This window comes from Dermacentor silvarum, chromosome 2, assembly GCF_013339745.2.
Source record: "Dermacentor silvarum isolate Dsil-2018 chromosome 2, BIME_Dsil_1.4, whole genome shotgun sequence".
NCBI classification, from domain to species: Eukaryota; Metazoa; Arthropoda; class Arachnida; order Ixodida; family Ixodidae; genus Dermacentor; species Dermacentor silvarum.
Genome location: NC_051155.1, coordinates 52220732 through 52246404, shown reverse-complemented (window position 1 = coordinate 52246404; position 25673 = coordinate 52220732).

The following is a 25673-nucleotide window of genomic DNA, read 5'->3' as shown; positions in this document are numbered from 1 at the left end:
AGGGGCCGGGGATGATCGTGTGTTTATTTACAGATGAAGGCTGGCAGAGATGATCGATCGGGGAAGATAGTCGTTAAAATGCTGCCAATTGCCCCAGGGACCATCGTCGCCCTCTACTTTTTCAACCTCTTTTTCTCGCCGCGCTGCAATATTATTGATATTTTACGATGGATGGAGGCATACAACACTAAAGCATTCAGCATGCGCACGGTTCAATAGTGGTTGCAGCATTCAACATACTGGCTGCAGCTCCTCCGATGACTGTCTTGCTTTAAAATTCTCTTGAACAATTTGGTCGGTCACATTTTCGTTGGAAATTTCTTTCCGTATTTTATGTTATTGCGATAGAAACTATATGGACACTGCAGGCACATTTACGTTGTCATCGTTGGCGTCGGCGCCGCTGCGATATTCTGTATAAAGCCCAAGTGCAATAATATCGCGGCCGCGCACCGTATGTTGTGAGTGCGAATGAAGGCGGGTGAGGATGAGCCGAGAAGGATGGTGGCTCGACATCTCGAAGGATGGTGGCTCGACCTCTCGAAGGATGGTGGCTCGACCTCTCGCGCGCAAGGAAGGAAGGAAGGCGAGGAGGAAGCGCGCCGTTTTTCATCGCGCGCAAGGCACAGTGAAGAGGGTGCTACTCCGGTGGCCGCTGTGAATTGCGCGGCTGAGCGCGGCCGAGCGGACGCTCTCTCAAGAGCGATTTGCGGTGGGTACAGAGTCCAGGTTCGCCGAGGGCTGATAGCTTCGTGCGAACTGTGCCTTAACTCATAATTAATCGAGAGGCAGTACAAAGGACAATTTGCGCGCTGATGCTGCCGTTCTTCCTCACGCCAGCGGGTGAGGATGAGCCGAGAAGGATGGTGGCTCGACCTCTCGCGCGCAAGGAAGGAAGGAAGGAAGGTGAGGAGGAAGCGCGCCGTTTTTCATCGCGCGCATGGCACAGCTCGTGCCCGCGATCATCGAGTGAGATGTGTCCATGCCTGCCTGTGCGCGCGTGACGCCATGTTTGGCAATTTAGTTAGTAAGCGAATGTTTACAAGTTGATATGGATGATAAAACTCCTGTCTTTATTTAGAATAGCCGTCTGATAATTTGCTATCACAACCGATGGTTCGCCTTTGGGGCAAAACTTCGACTATTTTGACGCCTGCAACCGTCTTTGAAGTTCTTGCAGCCAGCAAAAAATACTTTGCTGAAATAAAGGTAAGAAAAAAAAAACATGCCATGTGCTTCGAGAACAAGCAAACGCATGTATAGGCCGAGGGTTCTTTATAAAGTAGACCTGCGTTAATTTTCTTCCGGCACTGTAATGATGCATCGTATACGGAAAATAATGCATTCAACGTTTACGCCCATGCTTTTCTATAAGTTGCACACACGTCAGGTTCGTGAATCATATGCGCAGAAGGACAAAAATAAAGAAGGTGCTCGCAAAGCAATACCTGCAGTGTTCGGCCCTGGCGATGAACAGATATAAACATTTTGTAGCTGACAATTATCTACAATCCAGTTGTCTCGGCATGGCCTGTCTTACCTAATGGTGCAGTAAGAAAAACGGTATGTTTATTTTTGTTTCTACAAAAGAAAATGATGTTGTACTTTCAGAAGTACAGTTTACGCTAATGGATTAATTAATAGAGAAAATGCTATGGCCTGAAAATGTTTTCCTTATTAAAACGAGAACAGCGAGACGTGGAAGGCAGGACTTAGTTGTGGCCTTTAAATATGACACTGAGACATCGCAGAACAATTTCATGCGTTTCCAGCGCTGTATGGAAATAGGAAAATTACGAAAAAAAAGACGAAACGACGGGTCCAACGCTCAAGAATTATTTCGGTTTATTATCTCTTTCAGCGCAATGAGTCCAGCTTAGATCAGCTGTGCGCGAACAAAGGAAGCCTTAGCATGGAAACAGTATAGAAAAGAGAACATGTCTTCATCAGGGCCAGAACGACGAGTTCTGACCCTGGCGACGGTAAACTTGTCAAAAGATTGGCTCCAGACAGAGGAGGCTTCGCTCAATCATCTAATGTTGATCTAGTCAAGGCTCAACATTCCTGCGACCATATTTTCTTGGCTCGCTTTTCTCTGGTTTGCTCAATGGTCCAGAGCTAGTGTTTTGTCCAGACTAATGCGGCTTGCCGACGGTTCAGGTTACGTTGAATTGCGAGCCAACGACGACGAGATGGGGTAGTAGCTGCTGAGTAAACTGGGATACTAAGGAATTTAGCTCCACCTGTCGCCCAAACTACGCCACGCGTATCACGGTTGCTAGCTGCAACTGCCCCACTTGACAGCCGCGCTCTTTAATTATGTTTCATGAAGGAAGCTTGTTGTCGCAGTTGAGCAAACACGTGTCTGGTAGTCGTAGAAAGCGAAGGCCGGGTTGACGGTGACATATATGCTTTAAATCACGCTGCATGTGCGGAGTATAGATCAAAGTCAAAATACAGAAAAATAGCCTGATAGTGTACACAAAGAACCGGTGAAACCATTTTCTGGAACTTCATTCGTCAATGAGCTCTCCATGCATCTGCGCACACGTCATGCCCGTGCACACGGCACGAACGAGCAACTACTCCTAAACGAAAGAATGCATGCACGACTTACCTGGCGGATCGTTATTTTTTTCAACTTTACGCTAATAACAGTTGTATGTAGTAAATTTGAATTGTGCGGGAGAAGTCAAGGTAAGCGCTCCTTTTGGGTTTCGACAACACACTTGCTCTGATTACGAATGTGTCACTGTCATGAAGACCGCCTTGCAGTGATTCATGACTTCTCCACACAATGGTGCCCGCAATAGACTGTTTTCCATAAATGGATTGAAGTACCCCCGAAAGCTCGCGCGCACACACACAAACACACACGCACACACACAAACACACGCCCAAACACAAATACAAAGAAATATCGCAAACGTTTTGTACAGAACATGCACTGGAAAAGGAATAGAAAGTTATTGCAGAAGCGCAACGATTCAGTGCCGGCTATGCGAAACCTGGGGAGTTCGTTCAGATTGATATGTACGCGCATTGTCAGCTAGGTTAAATTGAGCAATTACAACTTGTACCATAATGCAAAGGACTATGTACTGCTACAACTTTTGTTTAATAACTCACTGCAGAATATGAAATCCTTCAAGCACTCTTCCAAGACAAGGGAAATCGACTCAATATATAGGGCGACTGTAAAAAAAAAAAAAAAAAAAAGATCGGTTGTATTTGTTGAGGAATTACGTAAAACTTTACACCACAACCCAACCCAAAGCTCATACCGTTCTAGATAGTTGCGACTTAGATGAATTACTGCAACACATATCGCGTTATTTATGAGTGGAAAGTGTACCATTCTTAGGCTTGGCATGAGATTACGGTTTGATCTGTTTAAGGAAGAACATTGGGCAGCTCTACACAGTGTATGTAGTTTCCGCAGCGAAGTACAACAGGAACTCGCCTACATGCAATCGGCGTTGAGAGCGACGACTTGAGAATGTTACGTGTGTGAAGTAGAAGCGGAATTATGGGTGGGAATCTGATGAATTATTTGTTCCATGACGCTTATATATCTCGAATGATTTGAAAATAAGTATTGGCGAGCAAAGCATCAGATTCGGTAACAGCGCCGAATAGGCGGACTCTGAAAGTAACCGAAAATTCGCACCGAAAATTTCAAATCTCACCGTAGACCCACGTCGCTAGAATAATGCTTGGTTCTTTACTGGAGGAAGCTGAGCGAACAGGCCACGCTTCCTGAAATATGTCACGTATTCCCCAATACTTTCTAAATGGCTACATCCTCGTAAGCGTGTACCGGGAAAGAGCAGAGACAATGTGATTTCTTGGGTGCAAAATATTAAATGTTCACTGAGATCTATCAGAGATTATTAGAGTTGCATGGGATATGCTGCATGTCGCTTCCGCAGGCACATAAGTGTCTCCGAAAATTTTAGAGCTAGGAGTCGAGCTCGACCGACGCATTCCGCGTACGAGTGGTGGTCGACAGCACGCAATGGTCGCATAATAGAGACTAACAGCATCGAAAAAAAGTATTTCTTGCCCTTCCTGAAAGGCTAACATGACTACGAAAAGACGAAGACACGTAGCGCAAGTACTAGCTATACAGAATGTAGAAGGCAATGGTTGCGTTGGATGTATTAATAGAATACGATAAATCCTTGCAGGCTCGCATTAAAAAAATGAACAAATGTCGTTTGGGTAACAATCAAATGAATGCCAAACAATCAGCCCCAATAACCTCCGATAAACTGAGGTGAAACTCCGGCCACTCCAAACACGTTGTGGGCAAGAGAAAAAAACATGGAATTTCGTCAGAACAATCGACGGGCTCCTTGCGGCGGCGTTTTGCAGATGTAACCACCGTTACTAAGATTACTTTGCCAGTTTGCAAACTCCACCGGGATGTAGCGGCAAAACGTGGCCCATTTCGGTTCCCGCTCGCGAGGTGGCACTTCCGACGCCATTGGCCCGGTCGCGTCATGGTTACGGAGCCTGCGCGCTGCTCGCCTTGTATAAGGCTATAAAACGCGAAAGACAACGAGAACAACACAAGTCAAATTGAAAACAATTTGTTGCTTTCACGCGAAAACTGTAGATGGTTGATGGGCCGAAAAATCCGGCGTCAGGTGTTACGGCACCTAAATGCATGGTGCCGCCAACAAAGGTTGTGGTTTCGAGTGCCTTAGTTAACTCTACTTTAATTAACATGAGTTCATTAAGACACTCGAACCCGCGACCTTTGGTGTTAATTAGTGCAGTTAATTAAGACACAGTTAATTACATTATAGTTAATCATGGCACGTGAACCCACGACCTTTGGTGGGAGTTGAATCCTCAACCATTGGTGTTAATTAACGCGAAGTTAATTAAGATATAGTTAATTAAGACACTCGAACCCACGAGCTTTGGTTTAATTAGGAAGAAGTTCATTAGGGCACACTTAATTAAGGTATTCGAACCCACGGCTTTTGGTGGGAAAGAACAAGTAAGAGGAAGTAATTGCACGTTAAAGGTGGTCAAAATTAACCCGGAGTTCTACGGCATGCCGCATAATCATATCGTGGTTTTGGAACATATAAAACACCATAATTTCATTTGATTTTTTTAACTCACGACGCATGCGAAGGAGAATGTCAAGTAATATAATGATTTTCTCGTGAGTGCGCACGCTTTCGCATTCATTCTTTTCGGCGTATGCAAAAGTGACTCTCATCTTTTTGAATAAAGCAGCAAACATCAACTGGGAATCATATTTTAAAGCCAAAGTTTCAAAAGAGGCGCTTTTTTGTTTGCTACATCCATATTTTCCTTGCTTTCTAATGTATGGTTAAAATCTCGGGAGAAAAAGTTCATTCCTGTCACAAGTTGCATCGGGAGCACACGCCACTCGTACAAGCTGCGTCGATAGATATCGCTGGGACTCACAGGGATTGCGATCAGTATGCGACAAAGTTGAACGCAATGTTACTAGATTTGTTGAAGGAAAAAAAAAAAACACCCGGCACAAGACCACGCCTGCGTTGACTACGCCAGCGTGGCTGCCAAGAAGCCGTAGGCACCGCCGATACCGGCCGGCACCTCTGTTACCTCCGTCAAACCGGTCAAACGGCGACGAGCGCGCCCTCGCGCAGCGGTACAGGGAAGGGTGACTTCCGCGACGCCGGAGTTTGCAAACTGAATAGGTAATCTAGTAATGTTGGATGTAACCGCCCTAAACAGGTAGCTAGGAAAGTTCTCTAACACCTGTACACGCGGAAACAAGGCCTGTGGCCCGACGGCTAAGAGGGTATGTCTTGCAACCTTATTTGCAGTAGCTACGCGTACTTCAGTTATTATTCTGGACACTTCGAAAAATTTATCACGCGCTTGCGCTGTTGATTTTCACACCTTCTTGCATTTCTCAAGAAACCGTTGACTTAACTACTGGTACCACACGTGCCGCTCCAGATGTAACTTTTAATTGCAAAATTTTGATCAGGCATCCTGACAGGGTCCAAAGCTGCTGCTTTAGCCAGCAGGTATATTCAAAAGTGCGGAAAGAGCATCATCTTGAACTACTCCTGGACGACGCCCACGATGATAAAGGTACTCGTGAACTAGTCTTCATGTCTTTCAAAAAATTTGCGAATCAAGATGTTTGTACGATATGCAATATATACGACAGCAGTATTTATACAAAGCACCGGAAAGAAAATGTGAGCCTTGAGTCCCGTTTTAAAGCGAAGCTGTTTATGCGGACCCTGTGCAGTCGTTGTGAGACTTCCCTAAAAAGGGGCCACGTGACCTAGCAGGAGAATAGAGGAAAAGAAGAGCTAAACAGGGGGAACGGGGTTGGAGTGACCCCTTTTGATAGGAGTTCGCGTTAGCGTTGGTTGTGTACAGGGAGCTTTTTCAAGGACTCTTGTCTGGGAACGTCGGGAGGAACGCGCTAGGATCGCTGTTGCCCGTGGACGGCGACGCGTCCCCTCCCCCGCAAGTAGTGCAGTTCCGGCCAGCCAAGCGGCCGCGAATGCAACTACGGTTCGGACGATCGCTCCCAATGCAGCAACTCTGACGCGGTAGGCCGGCTAACACTGCTTCGCTGTTCGACCATCGTCATGGAGTGGAAGGGGCGTAGATTCTTTCGTGCAAATCTCATTGCGTTTCCTCCTTTGCAACTCGTTGAATTACGCCCAGTGCTACGCTGCATGAAAATAATTCTCATGGCGTTTCCTTCATGCATGTGAAGTACTCAGCTTGCACATTTCTGGTTTCACCGGCTTCATTCACTTATTACGGCATGGCGGGTTTGCAAAGGCGCCGGACTGAGTGAAGGGTAAAAGATGCCATGGCGCGAACGCTATCTATGCTTCCAAGTAATATGACCCACAGCGGGGGGTAACGGCCGCAGTGGTTGAGTTTTTTCGTCACCAATATTAAGGCGACTAACTTGTAGGTTCTCACAATCGAGCGTTTTTACTTCAACGCCGACAGTATCCGCCACACTGAGAAGATAGGGGGATCTCGCAGACGCAAGGCGCCGGCACAAACCAGGGTGGGCGGCGCCGTTGGAGGAGTGCCGCTTGCGTCCTTGGGCATAATGGGGGGTAGAGTGCGACTCCTAAGTTCCAGGGTGGTCGAAACCCAGCAGCCTCCACCACTTGCTAAGAGATTTATTAGCAACGGATGCAGGCGGAACGGGCAGCAGTCACAAGTGTTCGGCCAAGGACAGCAACCACGAGCTCATGCCGGTGGCGATGCTGCTGAGGCGCAGGCTACTTTTCTTCATTACACACGCTAATTACTCGTGGGGATTCACCCCAAGACTACAACTGAGTACCTGATACGTTGCATTGAGAATCCACATGCTGTTTTTGGTCATATGATATATGTTATGATCACAACAGAAAATGTAATAAAAAATAAAAATTTAATACAATCTAGTAGGATTACAGAATGGATACCAAGAGAAGGGAGGCGCATTCGAGGACGGCGGTAAACTAGGTGGGGTGATGAACTTAAGAAACTTATAGGCGCAAGTTCGAATCAGCTAGCGCAAGACAGGGGTAATTGGAGATCGCAGGGAGAGGCCTTCGTCCTGCAGTGGACATAAATATAGGCTGGCGATCATGATGATAAAGGATGCCAACAATATCCAGGAAGGAATAAGGACAAGAGAGCCAAGACATTTCACCTTCCATGTGTGAACATTCTTTACAATGACGAAACAAAAAGAAACTAACCAACCCTTCCCCTACCGGAAAATGGGTTTAAGCGAAGTTGTCCTGCGTGCACCTAAACTAACCATGATGCGATGGCTGCGACGGAGAGAATGAACTCACTGACGGTATACCCTTAGTCCGCCGTTGTTGTTAGCGTTCGATGTCTCGAGTTTGCTCGTCGGCGTAGTTAGCAGCATTTACTCGCCCATTTCCGTCTGCGATTGTTCGAAATTAAATTGCTTCAAAATTAAATATGTCCATTTAACCCCCTTAAAAATGGCTCATACCCCCGAAATCACGGGCTCCTCATTACGATGACAGAATTATGAGCGGCAACGCATCCAACTGTGGAAGCAGACGACGACGACGGACGCGGAAGCAGTGGCACGAGCGCGTGCCGAGCCCGAGCGCGCACCTAGGGGCGCCAATGAGCCAGCTTCTAAAGAAGACGACTACGCTCAAGCCAATGCTGATGATGATATTTTTCGCATACGCCGACAGTCACACTGACGGCGACATGAGTCAGGCAGTACAAGCTTCGCTTGAAAAATTGTGCTGTGATTACTCAACCTATAATATTTGGCGAAGGCAGCACAATACACGTAAACAAGGTTGTTCTTATTGTTGGAACAAGAGCGACGATGAAGGGGACTAAGCTCTCTCGTGCTTCGGACCAAGCGCAACAGCAGCTACTCACGAAGTCGTTTCAAGTTTTATCCGTATTAAACCTTTTTTTTTTCTGTGCATCGCGAAGCTTGATTTCCTACACCTATAGATGACGTTGCATCACCTACACCTATGGACATTGCATCAGACGTTTGGATTCTTAATAAGGGGAGATAAAAAGACGAGATTAGATTCCCTTAAGTCCAATCACGTGAGGCCCTACTCACTCAAAATCAAGGCTCGTCGACGTAAGATGTTCGCCGATACCTCTCGAGGCTACTTTTAATGCGATTAGCTTTCCTGCAATTGCCAGGATAGTTATCTCTCCGGCTATCTTACTATCTCATTAAAAATATGGGCCGATGTAGAATATAATTCAGTCCAAAACTGTAGGTTAATTCCAAAGTTGTTGTGCAGTCTAGAAATGTGTGCCTTACCTCGTTCACGGCGATTTCAATTTAAATAAACTGTTTTACAACTTCTCCAATACTGGGCGGAAGTGAACCTGTGTCACACGGGTTGCTCAAGGACCGCAGCCCAACGTTTTAGTGCGCTACGTCCCGAATGCCTGTGAGGAAGGAAGGATTCATTCTCAACGTTCACACGCACCAGTGCGCCATGAATCTCGGAGGCCACGCCTGGGCTTCGCAGTCATGCCGCTAGATGACGCAACGGGTCGAAACGGCAGGTAATTTGGCAATACGGAAGCAGGTAGTCATGTATCGACTATGCGTTACTGCCAGAAACGGTCGACGAATGAATAAACCAAATGTCGATAGATGAACAAGGAAAAAATAGACTGGAAAGCGATCATAAACGTATTACCTTCAAATTTGGGAGATGTACTTACTCAGGACATGAACCAATAGCAGTAGAACGCTGAAAATAAATGAAAAGCAAATAGTAGAGATCACCAAAACCAAAGAAAAGAACATGGAGGCTCTTCCTACAATCACCTGGGAATATAAGAAATTCGTAGAAGTCATGCAGCAGGAAGATAAGCTGCACAAGGCAAATAATTCATGGAGCGGAGAAAGGAAAGCACGTAAGTAATAGAACAAGGTAATAAAGGAAGCTATAAAAGAGCGTATGCAGGCCTCTAGGAATCATAGATCACAAGCCAAGAAGTTGGGTTTACATGATGAAGTGCTCTTTAAATGCAACATGTGTCGAAGAAAAAGGTGGCGAGGTACCTTGTGCAAGAAAACACATTAACGTAATAGTTCAGCGGAAACTCGCAAAGGGGAAGAGAAGTACTTGAAAGGAAAATGAGACATCCACCCAATCGTACGAATTCCTACAAAATAAATCTACAAGTGAACGTTGGGTGCCTCACATTCGCAAAAAAGTCAATGGCGTACAAAAAAATTTTGAAACCACGCAAGAGCACTCGGAGCTCGTATGAAAATTTCAGAAATGACTATAAGTGAGGAAGAAGGTAACATCTTCGAAGGAGACAACACGTTGCGGTATGTCAGAGACGCTATTAGGAATAACTTCGGCAAGAAAGAAAGTGTTGTGCAGACTCAAGAAGACCGAGAAACAGAGAAGCCTGAGAGATCAAAATTTAGCGTGGAAAATGTTACTAGAAAAAACCAGGAGAAGATGACTCTATCACCACGGCTGCATTACTCGAAGGAAATCCAACAGCTGGGTCTAAACAGCAAGGCAATGCTGATTCATCCCACAAAGCAAGTTATTAAAACGAAGAAAGTCCGGTTAGGATGGCGTGAAAGCAAAATGAACTCATCTACAAAAGCAAAGGTGATAAGGATAAGACGAGGTCGTACAGATCAGTTACACTAACATCGGTAATATACAGAATGAGAAGGCAAGTCATAAAATTAGAGCTGTGGAAGTGGGTGGTGAAAAATGATATATTAGGTTAACTAGAGAATAGGTTTCGACCAGGCATTCGCTTAGAGCATAATATCTTTACATGAACTCAGAGCATAGAGATAACAATAGCTAAGAATATGCCTTTATAGGTGGCATTTCTACATATTAAGGGAGCTTGCGACAACGCAAACCACGGTATTGCTTATGGATATTTCAAGCACAAATTCATAGATGATGAGTTCGTGCAACTTATAAGGGAAGTATATGGGGACAACGGAGTACAAATTGTATCGGAAGGCCAGAAATGCAATGAAGTGGCGGAAACTCCCCGAGCACTAAACCAAGCAGTCGCTCCGTCGCCATTGTTCTTCACGCTTTGTGTTAAGGGCATAAAAAGACGACTGGAAAACAGGGAAGTGGGGCTTGCTTTATTTTGCATCCGTTTTTTGCACAGGTTGCAGCAGAAGTTCCCTGGGCTGGTGTAGATAGGCGACATAGTACTGCTAGCGGACAATGTTAAGGTTTATAGAGACATGCGAATTTGATTGACAATACAGCGATGAATCTAGGCCCTAAGTTTAGCACAGAGAAATCGAGAATTTTGATTTTTAAAGAAGAGATGAGTTATAAGGGGGTATCAATTCAAGAGGAAGTCCATATCCATAGCCAAGCAATATACACATCTCAGTTTATAGATAAACAAAGAAAATGCCTACTCAAGGAACTTCCAAAATAATCTGAAAATGAAGGCGACGCGGAATGCAGCAATAATTCAATAATTATGAGGTAGTGCGTGGAATCTGAAAAGGGAGTAGTGGTGCCAGCACTAACGTTAGCAAATTCAATTATGTGCTTCTAAACAGACATCTCGTCGAGGTTACAAGTTAACCGAAGATCGGTAGGCCTGTTGGCTTTGGGGGCCCACTGAATATCCAGAGCTGTGGCAGAGCAGAGTGGCATGGGTCGGCCTTCTTTTGATGTCAGAGAAGCGCAAAGCAAAAGTAGTTTTAAAAAATGTGGTTGATCCCTCTTATATAGGAATCGGTATAGAACACGAAAGTGAAACGTGTCTTCACAGAAGTAGTGTAATGTTTATTGCACATTGATATATAATGTCTATTGGTGTTTTGTGGCTAAAGCGCCCTTAGGCGTTGATGCACCCACGCTGACGCCTGGTGGCACGTCTCCTCCATCACGACTACCAACGTCGATGACCATGAGCAACCGTCGTGCATATGGAAGCTGCACTACGCTGCACACGCTAGCACAACGCGAAAGACGAAGCACGTAACTGACACACTAATACAACGCGCAAGACAAAGCACGTAACTGAATCGTCACCGAGTCAAATCAGCGCGTACAGCGCGTCGTAATTGCAGCCTCCGCGATCAACTTCAGTGCTGAGACCACCGAAGCGTTCACTGTCGGTGCGCGTTAGTGTCATAATGCAGTACTTCTCTTTTCTGCTCGTAGGCGGCGGCACCGCCCCGAGCAAGAGCGCGGGTACACGGAGGAGTGTTAGATATATAAGGCGCGTCTGTGTAGCTCTCTGCAAATGCGTTTGTGGCGCAATGGGTTAAACGCTCGGCGATCTATCGTCGCGGACGAGAGGTCGTGGGTTCGATTTCCAAATTTTCCATGTTTGTGGAACTTTTTCTTCTGGTTTCTTTCTTTGTATTATGTTCGTGTATGTTCGTGTGACGTATTTCCGTGACGGAAATACGTCAGTGAAGTCTTGGTGGACCCCGGCATAAAACACTTTCGTGTTAAAAAAAGACTCAGGAACACGGATGAAACAACATGGGTGGCTAAAGTGGAGAAACACATTTATCCCAAAATCGCTGACAATGAATGCATAGAGATGTCAAGAAAGTTAGCAACCAAGTACAGGTTAAGTGAAAGTGTAATTAGACAACCTGGAGTCATCGAAAAGAAAAAGGAAGAGAGACAGTAAATTGGTTGCAAAGGATGGAAACAAAAAAAGACCATAGAGATCTACAAGGATGGCAAGAAATAAATTAGAAGGGATAATGTGTACAATAACACATTGGACAATGCCTTGCTATTTGAGGCTAGAGATTCTTGCCTAAGGACAAAGACATACCGGAACAATTATTCGCAAAAGGGCGAGACGTGTTTGCTGCAGCGAAAACCCGAAGAGAGTCAGCCCATTTTAATGGAACGCGAAGTGGGGCCCGTATGAAATGTGCACGTTCCAAAAGTGCTGGGTTTTAAAGTGGATGAAAGCATTAACCACTCAGCAGTCGAGATAAGCAGGAGACGTTTGCATATTGGTTGAAAAAAAGCACGGAAGAGATTTCTAGGACCGGATCCGTTACAGGCCTTGTACCGTAACAGGCATTGGTAACGGTACAAGGTAGATTGATAAGTTTTAAGAAAGAGAAAAACTATTCCGGAGATGTAGACGAAATGCTACACTGAAAACCATTCATATCTTACCTGATTAGCTCAAGCAGGCTATATGACTATTTGTCACCACCCCGTTTCAAAGGGGATACCAATAAAACAGCATCATCGGCAAGGACTGCGGAAGTATATCTGACGTGTAGGGTCGATGTCCGGGAGCTCATGTCGCATCATGTAGTTCACCTCTCTCTCTGTATATATATATATATATATATATATATATATATATATATATATATATATGTGTGTGTGTGTGTGTGTGTGTGTGCGCGCGTGTGTGTGTGTGTAAACATGACTAAAACGCACAACGCGTCCCGCATGAATAATGCAATTGCCGGCCGGAATTAGTAGTAGTAGTAGTATATAGTAGCAGTAGTAGTAGTAGTAGTAGTAGTAGAAAACTTTATTTGGTGTTTTGTAATAAAGTCCCAGATGGTGGAGCCCTAAGTCCAGGGCCCTATTTGCTCAGCCGGATTACTCTTCATGACTTAGGTATCCCTTTCACAAATATTCTCACATGTCTGTGATCATTTCTTGTACTGCACTGTCTTTACGAGCACGGATATAGCTTAAATCTTGCTTGCCCTTATTTTTATCATTCTAGCATTATATGGTACAGTCATTCCTTTAGGTAATTTCTACCGTTACGAATTTTTGTACATAATTTTTACTGTTCGAACCCTTGCCTGATTGTCTAAATCGTTACGTTACTAACTGCAAGCAGCCAGGCATCTACCGCATGCGGCTACCCCACTCGTGATAAGTACTTCGACAAGGAATTGTTTTCAATACTAAGTGCAAAGAACGTGTCATTGTTCCGCATACTAAGAGACGTCTCTATAACACGCAAGAAGCTACGGGAAGGCCGAAGCTGGAACTCGGGCTGCCGGTAGAATAGACACCCCCTACCTGGTTCGCTCACAGCGCCCTCGGAGTATTTTTTGTGTTGTGGGCCTCATCCAGAGTCTATGTCGATCAGATGACGCTGACGCCATCACGTGCAGCAACCATAGCTCGTTTACGTGAAATATCAAATGCGACACCTTGGAGCTGTATTAGCAGAAAAGGAAGTAGCGTGGTTGCTTACCGCGTCATTGAAGCGTGATCGCACCTTGCTCCACGGAGCCTTGCTCTGACGAAGGGAAGCGAGCAGCCGCAGCGCGTTTTTAACACGAAAGTGTTTTATGCCGGGGTCCACAATGAACTTCCTGCAACGTATGTGACGTTCGGCGCCAAGGAGAATAATATTTTCTTGGCACACACGGAGCCGTCATCTAGGAGCGGTGAAGCGAAGTACTAAATTGTGATTCTAACGAGCGCCGATAGCGAGCGCTTTGGTAGTCACTGCGCCGCGGTGGCTTCAATGCGGTATAGCCTGATGTTGGAATTTTCCGCACATAGTTTGTCTTTCGCGTCGGATTAGCCTGTGGCGCGTCGTCACCTATGGAGTGCAGCTTCAACATGTAAAAGCCTCATTCTCCATGTACTTTATCTATGCACAGTGGCCAGTGATATTTTAGACGAGCGCTCGCATTTGTTATTGCCTGACTTTAGTATGAAGGGCGCAAAATTTGCCGAAGATCTTTCTTTTTTTCCAGCGAGATGTAATAGTTATCTTTACGGCTGTGTTGGCTTAATTGCTCGGTCCTATGTCATCACGCACTACTACGTATGTAAATATGAAAGACTGCTGATTTGATATCATGCAGTGTTGTATTTGTGCGACCGTGCCGGTCTAGGGTGCCGTCGCCCAAAAAGATTTACGCATCGCTATTTGCCGCACAATCGTGACGAACGACACTTTCCTTGTGCAAGCCCTTGCCAGCTAACTGATATATGCTAGTAAATGGTTATGGCATTTATTAGCTTAGAGGTGATATTGAACAGTAAATTGTTATTAATGCCATATGATTTTATTGAGAGAAACTTGAGTTATGACAGCAATTTCCGCAAAAGAATATAGCTAATATACGGATTCATATCTTGCAGATCGCCGAAAAGATCTGCTTGGGAATAAATTTGTGCTACGCTCTTCATGAAGAAAAAAGGCGCCAGGTAAAATTAATATTTTTTTGCATAGGAAACATTGATAAGCAAATTTAGAATGCATAGGCGGTGCAAAGCTTTAATTTATTTGTTTTCTGCTACTTGATAACGCTTATATAAAGGCTAAGGTGCTATTACTCATGGAAATGATTGTAATTTTGTAAGTGTTTCACTGACGTGGTGCACTGCCTCCTGCGCTCCGTTCTGCAGCCTCGCATCATATATCAAGCGCAGTTCCTAAGATTGACTGCTCAACAGTGGGACAAACTTGAGGTTATCAACAGAAGTGCCATGAGAGCAGTTACGGCCCTCCCTCGTTTAACACATATACCAACGCTACAAGAGCACGCACAGCTTAACACCATTTCTGTGCTCGTTGAACAGCGCCAGCTAGCAAGAAACCTCAAAATATGCCACATACCGTCAGTCGACGCTCCATTCCTATTTTTATGGAGATTGTGCCATGACTACGAACTTGGACAATTTTCCACCATGGAATTAAACATCCCTAACCAATAACAAGACGATAAAGCTCCGCCGGTGTGTTTAACCGATTGCAACGACAGAAACAACCGTACCTACGGGACGCTGTGTGATATACACGGACGCGGCCGTTAACTCAAAAGGAAGACAAATAGCCTTCTCAAGTCGGACACACCCTGGGGTCCAAGCCACTCGCAGCTATGCAACAGAATTTTCAGACCCCTTCCTATCTGTGAGCGCCAGGCTATACACGATGCGATTGAAACCCTTGTCCACTTGCCTAACATCAAGGAAGCCCACGTCTATACTGGCAGCCTCGGCGCAGTTAAACGTCTCAAACCAGTAACGAAAACATTGGGTATTTGTGAGCAGATACACAAAATTCAAGATTATACACGTGTGAATGTTACTGTCCACTGGCTCCAAGCACATGCTCATGACCACAACAATGACCTTGTGGATCGCATTGCTCACTCTTTCTCGGAACCCGTAACACCTCCTGTTTCCCTTCCCTCTGACCCGCGCTCGGTTTTCATTGCCCGAAAATCCGTCCTCCGTCGCGACACTCGTGCCCTCATCTCCCGCCTGCTTGCTCATTTCCCCACAATCTTTCTTGGGTGGAGGAAGTCTCTCTCCGGCGACTTCGGGCCAGGGCGGCCCTTACACCTTACACACTTGTTCTTGGGGTCAACCGTAAGAAGACATTGCCTGGCGTCCGAAGTGCTCTGCTCCTCTGTCTGCAGTGGAAGTCCACCATCTGCTTTGGACGTGTCCTGGGACAAAGACAATTGGAGAAAGGGTTCTGAAAGGCGTGAAATTAAACAGTGACCAAGTAGAAGACTATGATGGATGGATCATGGGCAACGCAGTCGCTGTTGCAGTATCTCTATGAAACAGGCCTACATGTTTATATTTAACGCCATTATGGTGTTATGCCGCGTGGCAAACCAAACAAAAAATGTGGTTGATCCCTCTTATATAGGAATCGGTATAGAACACGAAAGTGAAACGTGTCTTCCCAGAAGTAGTGTAATGTTTATTGCACATTGATATATAATGTCTATTGGTGTTTTGTGGCTAAAGCGCCCTTAGGCGTTGATGCACCCACGCTGACGCCTGGTGGCACGTCGCCTCCATCACGACTACCAACGTCGATGACCATGAGCAACCGTCGTGCATATGGAAGCTGCACTACGCTGCACACGCTAGCACAACGCGAAAGACGAAGCACGTAACTGACACACTAATACAACGCGCAAGACAAAGCACGTAACTGAATCGTCACCGAGTCAAATCAGCGCGTACAGCGCGTCGTAATTGCAGCCTCCGCGATCAACTTCAGAAACATTTTCAGAGCTAATTGCGGAGGCCACGCTCCGCTGTGCTGAGTACGGTGAACGCCACCTAGGTGGCGTTGGTAGTGCTTCTTGATGCCAGCGTCCCTTCGAATGCTGGCATCGAGGCGTCGTAGTGCTGAGACCACCGAAGCGTTCACTGTCGGTGCGCGTTAGTGTCATAATGCAGTACTTCTCTTTTCTGCTCGTAGGCGGCGGCACCGCCCCGAGCAAGAGCGCGGGTACACGGAGGAGTGTTAGATATATAAGGCGCGTCTGTGTAGCTCTCTGCAAATGCGTTTGTGGCGCAATGGGTTAAACGCTCGGCGATCTATCGTCGCGGACCGAGAGGTCGTGGGTTCGATTTCCAAATTTTTCATGTTTGTGGAACTTTTTCTTCTGGTTTCTTTCTTTGTATTATGTTCGTGTACATTGTAAGCTGACGTATTTCCGTGACGGAAATACGTCAGTGAAGTCTTGGTGGACCCCGGCATAAAACACTTTCGTGTTAAAAAAAGTGTACTTACCGCCATAAAATTGAGCATCCTTGTGGAAAACAATCGCAAGGTAGCCGTGCGGCAACTACTCAATGCAAATGGAGTTTTCAGAAGTCTTGATTACCTATTTTTCAAACGCCGTGTATTCGCCATGGGTTCAAAGCTAGTTGTAAAATGCTAGGGTTGACAAATTGCGTAGTGTAGAAAATATTGGACACGATGTTCCTGCCCCATATGTTAGTACAGGTAGAACGCAATGATTGTAAACGTTTTTTCTTTTTTTAACGACAGTGGTAAGCTTCCTGTCAGGATTTAGTAATGCCTGCCGTGTTCACTCTAACCCTTATTTATTCTTCTGTAAATTTTCTTCTCATGATCAGGGTCCCCTGTGTGTAATTGACTTAGACAAACGTGCTCCGGTAAAGGCTCTAGAAACTGACCGGCTATCCCGAATTCTTGTTCCCTTGCCTGACTGTAGAACATTATCTTTGTCATCCGCATAGAAATCCAACCCTACTCTTACTCTTTCTTGGTTAAAGTCCTGAGTCATTGGTTCTAATCTGTCCCCAGTGTTACTGAATCGGACAATGTCATCTGCAAACCGAAGGTTGCTCAGATATTCGTCGTTGATCCTCACTCCTAAGCCTTCCCAGTCTAATAACTTGAATGCTTATTTTAAGCATGCAGTGAATAGCACCGGAGAGACTGTGTCCCCTTGCCTAACCGCTTTCTTGATAGGTAACTTTCTACTTATCTTGTGGACAACCAAGGCAGCTGTGGAATCTGTATATATTTCCCAAAATATTCACGTATGCCTCCTGTATTTCTCGATTATGCAATGCCGCTATGACTGCAGGTATGTAGGCTGAATTAAATGAATTTTATAACCTATGAAAGTCACACAGAGAGGTTGACCGTACACCGCAAATTTCTCGATTACCTGATTGATCACATGGATGCGATCGATTGTAGAATATCGCGCCCTAAAGCCAGCCTGTTCTCTTGGTTGATTGAAGTGTTGCCCTGATTCTGTTGGAAATAATCATAGTGAATATTTTCTATAATTGTGAAAGCTAGATAATGGGCCTATATTTCTTCACGTCTTTGTCTCCCTTCTTATGGGTTAGTGTAATGTTGGCATTCTTCCAGCTCACTGGCATACTTTAAGTCGTGAGCCATTGCTTATAAGGGGCCGCCAGCTTTTACAGCATGATATTGGCTCCATGTTTCATTAAATCTACTATTATCCTATCCTCTCCTGCCATTTTTCCTCGGGTGATGTCTTGCAAGGCCGTTCTAGAGTCATCGCTAGTTATAAAAGAAGCCTCTGCACCCTGTTCATCACTACGTCGAATGAAGGTAGCGTGGCTGCTCTGGGAACTGTACAGTTCAGTATAGAATTGCTCTGCTGCTTTTACGATATCATCGAAATTGCCGATGACATTACCCTGCTTATCTTTCGGTGCATACATCTCGCATTGTCCAATTCCAAGTTTTCTTCTCACTGATTTCACGCTGCGGCCATTTTTTTACGGTTTCCTCAATCTTTCCCACGTTACTATTTCGAATATCCCTTACTTTCTTCTTGTGGAGCAGTTTTGACAGCTCCAAGAATTCTGCTTGATCTCTTTAGTCTGACACTTTCATGCTTTGTCGTTTCTTTATTAGGTCCTTTGTTACTTGGGAGAGCTTATCTTTCCCAAGCAAGTACTTGGCTCCTTACCTCCCACTTCAATATTTGCTTCTGAATTCAGGCTAGTTACGTTTTCATTCATTACGTCTATGCTATCTTCATCTTTATGTTCCACAGCTGCATATTTGCGAACACCAGCCTGCATTTGCCTGCTTTTACCCTTACTGCGTCTAGGATACAAGTGCTATGTAGCTTTAAATATATTATGTTGATAACCCCCATCCGCCACAGACAACTCCACGTCGAGCGCTTCAGCTTGATGCATAGCTAGTGAAATGTTGCTGCATGCAGCAAGGATGCTAAGATAGTAGAGGTGGCTACGTAGTTTTCATTGGGGTGATCCCAACAACGTATGCTATGTTGAGTTACCATTTGGAACTTGGGTTGGCAATGAAACTGGCACTTCTTGCGCTTGCTGACGTGCTCATAAGGCTTCAAGATTCACGGATGACAGGGGAATATATGGTAGTTCAGGCGACAAACCTATCGCTGTCATTGACGATCATCTGCGATGCTTGCTACCACAACGTTAAAACGAAGCTCTCTTTGTCACATCCTTCTACTTCCCCGCGGCTTGTTCTGCTGTCCAGCCGATTGGCCGGTGCAGTAAATAGTGTAACCGAGCACCATATAGAGTGCCAGGAGAGGTGGCCCGGGAAACATACATGCGTACATTTAAGGAAAAGCCTATAGCAAGATTTAAATGTTTATTAGCCCGGTTTCTGAGTCGTTCCGGAGGGTGATCGACATTACAGGGAATGTCATTGTCTATCCAGAGCAAAAATAAAAAAAAAGTTCGCGCAGTTTCACCTTAAAGGCGAAGCATCAATTGCGATAGCAAATTTGTAGAGAGCTATACGGAGTAATGATAGTAGCTTAATCAGCTGTGTAAACTTGGACATGCAACAGCACCGGCAACACGCAGAACTGTTGTTGACGCCGTCGGCGTTTTACCCGCGTTCGCACAAAATGCGTGCGGCGTTGGTGACTGTTGCCGGAGCCTCTGATATAAATAGGCACTTGGTGCCGCAGCTAAACGTCGCTTCCCCCCCCCCCCCCCCCCCCCGGGCTTTCGCGCGTCGGAAGAGGGCGCGTTTGCTCTACATATATGGTGATTGTAAAGGAGGAAAGAGACAGAGACGCCTACTTCTGCAGCCCTTAAAGGCCCGACCACATTCGGCGTTTTCCCGGCGTTTCCTGGCGTTTCGTGACCCGGCGCCGCTCAGCGTCGACGCTGAGGGAGGCGCCAAGCCGAAACGTCGTTCTCAAGGCACACCAGAAATCTCGGCGCCGGCGCCGCCGCCGGAAGCGGATCGATGAGCGCCGACTTGGCGCCGACCAATCAGCGCATGGCTGCGGCCGCGCTGCTGGCAACTTTTGCAAGCGACTTCCGCAGCAACCATTTCGCGTGCGTGCCACCATGTGGCGCCAGTGTCTCGTCGGCGAGGCGGCGCCATCTGAGAAAGCAGCCGCTCGTACCTTCGAGCGCGCTGCCGTGAATGTGTGTGCGTGTGTGTGTGTGTGCCGCAGAACTATAAACAGGGCTTAAAAACCTTAATCGGGAACATTACTCATAGTTCACTTGAATGACATTGCACACTGCTTCTGGTTAAATCTGTCTGGTCACATTGTGCGACGCTGGACTGGCGCTGTTTGCGTGCGTGTCATGTGGCTGGGTGACCTCTCCGGCGCCGTTGATGCAACGACGCCGAGAGACGCAACAGCAGGAAACGCCGGTGAAAACGCTGAATGTGGGCCGGGCTTAAGGGAGCACGGCGCAGAACGCGTGTTTGTTCTCCGCCGTGCTTTCACTCCCCTTGAAAGCGCGCGTCCCTCGCGCCCTTTCACTCTCACATACAGCGTTCGGCGGCGCGCGGCGACGATTTCATCTCCATTGACGTCATACGGAACCTCACGGCGATAGCGACGGCAACGACGACGGCGACGCCGACGGCAGAAATCTGCTTTGGAGTGTCCATATAATTGCTATCGCAATAATACAGGCCAATTGTTCAAGGCTCTGTGGTGATGAATGGGGGCCTTGAGATTCGGCTTTGCCATTCTGAAAATTAAGAGCCGAATGACTTGGCCTTTTTGAGGATGGCATGAACAACCATGCACGAACTATGTCATCTGGCACTGGCTTCGGAATTTACAAATCGCTAGTAGCAATATAGCCTGTTTGGAATAGTCACACGTTCTCTACGATCATAAATATATTGAGTCAATGCCACACATCTGAACTTTGAAAAATTTGCTCTAATATATCAATCATTGAATTTTTAATCGGGAATACTGACAGGGCTGAACATCTAAGTTGTCTTGAATGCTGCTTTGACAGCTTTCATGGCATTTTCACTCTGAAATGGCACTTTGTGATTACAACTAATTGACCTGGATTACATGGCAGCGCCACGTACTCTACAAGAGTTGAGTGGCCGGCGTCCACTTTGAGCGTGAATACGTACTCTGGAACGATTCTGAAATCAATGGGTTTTGATGGGAATAAATACGTAACAACAAGCTTCATGAAATTTTTACAGCTTTTGTTTTCTTTTATGTTATCACTCGCTAGTATGAAAACAGATTTTTCTGGGCCCAAAGCCTCAATATTTGTTGATTCTAAATGACTGCTCAGTGTTTTACGAATCGGGCAATATCTTCTGCAGAATAACACGGACTTCAGGACAGCCGTACGGGATTGCTTAGCAACGGGCACTGTGGCACTCTACAACGCAAAGCCAGTAAGTACAAGTGTGGAACATGTTCGCTGAGGGTTTCGTCAGCATTTGCTTTTGTGCGACTTTTAGTTCTGTGTAGGGTCGGCCATAGCAGACAATGTTTTTCCTGTATATTGTGAATGGGGTACTGTCATACATGCTATCCACGAGGTAGCTTCAGCTCTATGTCGTTAACCAGTTAAAGTACAGTCTTTTGAAGCTTCTTTCTTCTCGTGAGGACAGCAGGTGTCCCTGCCACTTCTCATCTGCGATATACACGCAGCACTACCGAGAATAGACAACATACGCAAGCAAGCATCACTCGTGCTGCAATGCAAAACGGATATTTAAGAATACGACATTTGCATCGACAAAGCCGTGGCAGTGAGCCCATCTCTGCTCTTCGGAATCGAGCTATAGATACTGCCAGAATGCATTCACTGGCGTATATTTTCTGTGCACACACGTCAGTTATAAAAATACACCTTGGTAAGCCACCTCAGCAGCTGCAACGCCTGCAAAGAGGAAGCATGGACCCCCGATATAAAGTATCACAGAACGGAAGGAATGGAGTGCCGTCGTAGAACGCCACCGCTATATCAATCAATCAAAAACTTTATTCCATCCACAAGTCTGTTAGTTTGTGGAAGACGAGGGCTCGAAAAAAAGTGGATCTATCCACTTGAGAAGCTTCAAGCCCCCGTGTACGTGACATACAGTGAGAGCGTGGAAATACAAAATGTTTGTACACGTTATACAATGATAAGTCCCTAAGGCATTCATGACAATAAATTCATCGATGCTTTATACAATTTTAACAATGCAAAAAAGAATAATTCGGAAATCTGGAATTAAATTATACATAATGCGTAGCTTTCACACAAAAGAAATTCATCGATCCTTCGCAACAAAAGTGCCTTGATTGCACAGTTCCCAGTTGTCTCTAATTTCATTCCGTATTGATGAAGTTCGTTTAACAGCTTTGGAAGCGTGTGGCGAAGCATTTGTTTTGTTAACATAAGGCGTATAAAGGGTATTTTCCAGGTATCATCACTTCGGGAATTATAAGACCTTGTGAGTGATGTCAACTCTGAAAGTGTACGTAGAAGTCCCTCTCAATCGTATTTATTCTTTCTGGTAGATTTAAAGAGTACAAGTTATGCACAGTTACAATATTGTATTTTATGAAATAAAGGTTTTGTGTGTGCAGTTTTTCAACGCATGCAATGTGACGAAGTGCTTTCTTTTGTAATATAAGCAACTAGTTTAGGTTCGTTAACGTGGTTGTGCCCTGCACTAGACAGCGATATGAAGTTTGACAGCAGCTGGTAAGTGGAACTTGAATTTCACCAGAATTCCTACTGCCCCTGCAATCTGCGTAGTAGCATGGTTAACTTGGAAGTCCCAAGACAGAAGCTTTTGGAAAACTACACCAAGTGACTTTACAGAGTCAACAATTTCTATACGTGAATTCCCTAAGATTAGATTCGAAGTGGTTGCTGCAGGGGACTGTTGAGGTGTGAAGATAATAGCTTTTCTTTTAGCTATGTTAATTTCAAGCGAACTTATTGTGCTCCACTTCTGTAAATCGCGGAGGGCTTCATTAATATTACTTTGAAGAGTTTCATAACGATGACCGCGAAAATAAATTGTATCATCTCCATAAGTTATGTACTGGTTACCTTGTGAAATGTCATTTATAGAGAAATTTAATAGAAGTGGTCCAAGTATGCTCCCTTGGGGGATACCTGAGATAACTGCTTTGCACGGAGATAAATTTCCCTAAATGCAAACGCATTGCAGTCTACGTTGCAGGTAGGATGTTAGAAGCGCGAGCGGTTTGCCTCTAATTCCATATAATTCAAGTTTTTAGTTAGTGTTAAGTGGTTTAGACAGTCGAGCGCCTTCGACAAGTCGATGTATATATCAGCTATCAGGCCTTTTTTATCAAGGGCCTTTAGAATGATTTCTTTTTGCATGACAAGGGCAAGTTCTGTAGACCTGCCTTTTCAGAATCCGAATTTGGTGGGGCTAATGAAATTGTACTTGCTGGCAAACGCAATTTTTCTAGTGTACATTATTTTTTCTAAACATTTGGACAACACGGGCAGTATGAATATCGGCCTGTAATTTGATAAGTTGTTTTTTTCTCCGCCTTTGAATATTGTAGTAACTTTTGCTATTTGCATTTTCTTCGAAAAACTCCTGTCGAGAGAGCTAAATTATAAATATGCATGTGCTGTGCCAGTATGATGTCAAGAGTGTACTTTACTGGCCTGATTTGAATGTTGACAATATCACCCGTTAAGCTGTTCTTAAGAGATTTGTACACATTATTTATTTCACTCTCAGTTGTAGAATTCATATATATGCTCGTAGAATTTCTCGAGATACCATTTACTGCCTCCGGAGAATGTGAGCTAGTGACTAGATTTATAAACTAGTGAATAAATTTTTAAGCTAATTCAGCTATTTGTTTAATTTGATTGTTCAGCGTTATTTCATGAACCTCTCTATTTTTATGCCCGATTTAGTACCTCTAATTTTCCTCCACATTCGGTCCAATTTCTGTTTTCTCCCGATATCCAAGTAAAAGTATACAGATAGTTTCGCTTCGTATTCCGCAATAAGGCATTAGTTTTGTTTCCATGTGTTCGAAATATGTCCCAGTCATGAGTGTTACGCGTTTGAAGGAACCTGTTAAAAAGCGTATGTTTCTTTGTAATCATCCTAAAGGGATACGGACACAAAATTTGGCGGGTGGTTTTTTGAGTCGGAACAAAATTTGAACTGTTGAAAATGACGAATTCAACAAGCTCCTTTGAAAAAATTCACGAGAAACATCTTTTTTTGCGATTCTCTGTTGCACCTTGCCTCCAAGCGGCCGCCAGCAGAAGCTGAAATTTGACGTCATAACACCCACCCGCGCGCGCGCGTGCGGCCAAGGTCGGTCACAGCCGTCGCAGTGTTTCCGGGGGTGTCGGTCCCTTGCAGCGTTTGTTTAACCCCTTTCGGCGATCTTCGCGCGTGGTCCGTCTGAAACATTATTCCCGTCGGCGCTCGACGTAGGTGGTGCGTCTTACATGCGCCTTCCCGCTGTCGTCGCTCGGTATTGACGCGTTCGTCGCGGCGGAAGGAAATGCCCAGACATTGCTGTTATAACGGCATCGTCGGTCGTGGCATGCCGTCGCACACGTTTCCCAGAGACGAGAATGTGCGTAAACTTTGGATACCTGCCTGTCAGCCATCACGCCCAGCCTGGAGACCTCTAAAAAATGACTTCATTTGCGCAGACCACTTTGTCGACGTTGATTATGTGACCAGCCGGGCTGTGCTGAAAAGCCTCGGCATGCCGCTCAAGAGGCAACGCAATGTCGCTGCCGCTGTGCCATCGGTATTCTCACGAAAGCGCAAGGCAGAAATGATCAGTGGCGCGTTTGAAAAGAGCAGGCGAAAAGATGTCGGTACTGCTTTCGTTCACTTGCAGCCTTCTTGAGCAGTGTGAGGGCGAGGCTGGGGCGAGATGCCCGAGGATGGGCACGGAGGCAGAAATGTCGTTAAAAATGTTGGCAAAGCGTAGAAAAACAATACAAGGCTAGCGAGCGCGACTCACGAGATCACTCCTGCATGGCAGCGGGGCAGACACACACACAGCTCTGCTTATCCACGGCATAGAATAAATGGGGAGAACTCCACACAGATGCTGCCATCTTTCGGGCGGCTGGCGAAGTGGACCTGCTTAGAGGTACTGAGCAGTTGCTCACTCCAACGGCATAAACTACTATTCAGTCATCCAGGCAGTGCTGATGTACCCCGCAGCTGCCTCGCCTGCGTGCGCTCTTGAAAAGCAAGTTATAGAGGAAATGACAGATAATCTTGCACTAGTATCTGGTGCAGAACGAAATCTTCGCGCTACAGTTCGCGCAAACCTGGCAGGCGCCTGCTCTTCGTCGCTTGACGCGGAAGGCTCGTAACCGCAAGCGGTATATCTCTTGCCAAGTTGGAGTGGTCCTCGTCTTTAGACATGTCCTTATCGCGGGTTAGAGGCACCAGAAGTCGAATCCATGTGTAAACAAAGGAGTCTTCGCAGTTAGAAGGGCGGGAAGGGGAAGTTTATTGCTCGAAGAACCGTAATAACGCGTCCATACTGGCCGTTCGAGTCAGTCCAGAAAGCGCCAGATCCACGAGCGAGCCGCTCGTGCCGAGCGCGCTAGTAGCCGTCGTCGTCCACTTCCTCTAAT